The sequence below is a fragment of the Tamandua tetradactyla genome, chromosome 11, assembly GCF_023851605.1.
Source record: "Tamandua tetradactyla isolate mTamTet1 chromosome 11, mTamTet1.pri, whole genome shotgun sequence".
Classification (NCBI taxonomy): domain Eukaryota; kingdom Metazoa; phylum Chordata; class Mammalia; order Pilosa; family Myrmecophagidae; genus Tamandua; species Tamandua tetradactyla.
This window is the reverse complement of record NC_135337.1, coordinates 92,338,269-92,341,745: the sequence shown is the minus strand read 5'-3', so window position 1 is coordinate 92,341,745 and position 3,477 is coordinate 92,338,269. Positions and strand designations below refer to the sequence as shown.

General features: G+C 39.0%; 1 pseudogene; it reads right to left on the bottom strand.

Moving 5' to 3' along the window:
- Positions 1-957: 957 nt before the first annotated feature.
- LOC143649240 (occludin pseudogene) lies at positions 958-1,728 on the bottom strand (annotated as a pseudogene).
- Between the last annotated feature and the right edge of the window lie 1,749 nt (positions 1,729-3,477).

Sequence of the window (3,477 nt, the reverse complement as noted above, 5' to 3'; positions counted from 1 at the left end):
AAGCTGCCAATCCGTCTGAAACAAAATGACCCTCTCCTGAGTGCATCATCTATGGAGAAGGGTGGAACCAACTGATCCACCCAAATGGACTATCTACCAACAAGCACTGTCCTGGCAACAAGGAAGGGGGAGTGAAATAAGTGAAGCTAATCTGCAAAAGCAAATAGCCCTACATCTTTATTTATGAGAGTGCCCACATGCTCCTTTTCTCTGCATGTGTACTTAATAAATTTACCTACTTGCTTAAAGAAATTTAAATTGTAAAAAAAAATTACAATCTTTAATTTTTACATATTTGTTATTTTTACATGGTTTTATTATTAGGACCATGAGAAACAATAAAAGGTACTTTCTTAACCATGTAAACACAGAAAAAAAAATCAATACGGAGGCTAGTAAAATGCTATGTAGTAGCTCAAAATTGAAAGGAAAAGTGGAGTCATAAAACAGACTTCACCAAATTTCAAGCTAGGAAACAAGCAATTTTCACTTCAGAGACTTCATTCCAGGGACCCAGTTTCCTTATCTGAAAAAAAAATTATAAATAACAGTTATCTGAAGTGTTGTTAGGAGGATAAAATGAGATCACATATATGAAGACACTCTGCTATAATTAAGACATCATTGTCCAGGATGTGAAAGTGCGAAGTGCAGTTCACATGGGGACCTTCCTTTAAAGTTAAAATCCTCAAACAATGTAGTTCTTAATACAGGGGCCTATGTTTAAGGCATAAAATCCCTAATTGGAGTGTTTAACCCAGTTGTTATCAAAAGCTATTTTAAAAGTGCTGTGATGCTGATATTAAACTGACATTAAAGCTATCAGAACTTTGTAATGGTCACAAAGATGTGCCCACCACCCCCAGGTTGGAGTTCAAAGTCACTCACTTTCTGAGAACACTGAAGAGATGTCAGACTAATACACCTTAATCTCTCAAACAATGTGACATCTCTCTTCTATATTTTCCTTCTATCATAATTTCCAACCATCTCCCTGAGGTGTGACAATTTATCTTTGACTGGTTATAGTAACTCTTTTTACTTTTGTAATCTGCAAATCCCTTAACTTGCTTCAGTCTATTGTATTCAGCAGCAGCCATGAACTCTAATCGTCTCTATAGCCAATATTTTATCCAGATGAGTTCTTTACTGATCTCATCAAGGTCTGCCTATAAGTTCTTGTATTTCTGCAGCCTAATGTCAAAATTTATCACATATAGTTGCTTTTGTTGATCTGAAATGATAGGATATCTCCTGATCCAGGCCTCCATCTCAACACATGACTTGCCTCCAGGCATGTAGTTTAATAGTGATCTGTGTTTTTTACTTTCCTCCTCTTCCCTTTGTGGGGGCTCTTTTTGTAGATGTCTCATAGTTACTACTACTGCTGTAAAAAAGCTTCCTTGAAGCCATCCACAGTGAAATCACTGGAAGTTCCTGAGCCACTTTGGGCACCAGTGTTGATTAATAGGAAGAATCTCTGTACATCTTCCATCCATTGGAAGCGTATGTCATGGAATTCTCAACTCTCTCCATGTTTTTGACATTAGATGGTGGTTCATCATAGAATGTATTCCTTGTCCCACAAAATATTTGGCTGGTCATACTGGTCCATCTTTGTTTGAGTTTTCATAATGAAGAAAATGATTAAATCAAAAGCCACAATACCTTTGAATCCCCACACAAAGGCAAAGGCAATCATTAGGTCTGTAAGGAAGTGGACTTTCAAAAGGCCTCAATGACATGACAGATGTCAATGGTCACCTGATGTTCAGGATAAGCAACCCCTCACAGCTCCCAAGACAAGCCAACCTGGCCGGCACAACTGGTGCTCCATGCATGGGATTTTAACTCGCTGCTCTGAGTGGCTGTAGAGTCTGTATCACAGCAGGGAGTACCAGGCTGTGCTGCCTCTGCGTGACTCCCAAGCTCTGTGGGACCAAGTAAGGAGGAGGGATCAAGATTGGTGGGTCCAGGAAGGAAATGACCTCCCTGTTCTTAGAAATTATTTTCCAATTCATTGAGTCAACATTTGTGAAGTCCTTCTGTAGTCTCCATAGTCCCTCCAGAGATCCAAGCAGTGGAAATTGTCCTTTTATTAGTTAGTTCTTAGGGGAGACTTTTCCACAGGATGTCTTATGTCACCATATTGATGACACCACCTCCATTATTCTTTTTGATGCTCCACCTGGCCTATGTTTTGCCAGAAAACTCTCTTCTTATAATAAACAACTATGTGTTTCATCATTCCCTTAATTTTTCCAGATGATATTCCTGGTTCACATTATATATTACTTATTTAAATTTCTTTGGCTGCTTAAGCAAATACCATAAATAGATTGATTTGAACAATGGTAATTCAGTAGCTTATGGTTGGGAGGAGTTCAAGAAAGTCCAAAACAAGGTATCATCAAGGTAATGCTTTCTCCCCAAAGACTGTGGCATTTGGGGGTTGGCTGCCTGTAATCCTGGTGACCTTAGTTATCATATGGCAGGGCACATGGCAGTGTCTCCTAATCTAACCTTTCTGTTCCTGACTCAGTTCTTGCCTTCTCACTGTTTTTGAATTTCATTCTGCTTCTAAAGGTCTCCAGTAATAGGATTAAGACCCATCCTGATTTAGATGAGCTAAACCCTAACCAAAGCAACCTTTTCAAAAGGTCCTACTCACAGTTGGAGTTGGAGATAAGGAATGGGGCAATTCTATAAAGAATTCATGCTGTTGTATTGGGGTTGGAGGAATCAGTATGAAATCCTGATAGATGGATGTATTCGTTAGAGTTCTATAGAGAAACAGAATCAACAGGAAATGCTTGCAAATATAAAATTTATAAAAGTGTCTCACTTAACTGTGGGAATGCAGGATCCAAAACCCACAATGCAGGTTGTGAAGCTGATGATTTCAATGGAGGGTCTGGATGAACTCCAAAGGAGTGTCTCACCGGCCGAAGCAGGAAGAGAGCCTGTCTCTTCTGAATCCTCCTTAAAAGGCTTTCAGTGATTAGATTAAGCATCACACATTGCAGAAGACACTCCCCTTGGCTGATTACAACTGGAATCAGCTATGGATGCAACTGACATGATCATGATTTAATTCTATGAAATGTCTTCATTGCAACAGACAGGCCAGCACTTGCCCAACCAGACAAATAGGTATCACCACTTGGCCAAGGCAACACATGAACCTCACCATGACAGTCCACTCCTTGTCAACTTGGCAGGTATACATATCACCTTAAACCACACCTAATTTCTAAATAAAAAACAATAAAACACACCTTTTTTCTTTCACCTAACAAAACTCAACTGTCCTACATATAACGTTAAATCTCTCCAAAGTGGGGTGCAAGTCCTTGGGTAATATTCACTCTGAAACTTGATATCTTACAACAAAAACAGTATAACATGAACAAAACAGCATTACAGTCCTTGTTTCTGTAACTGATCACATGGTCATAGTTCATATTTATCACTAAC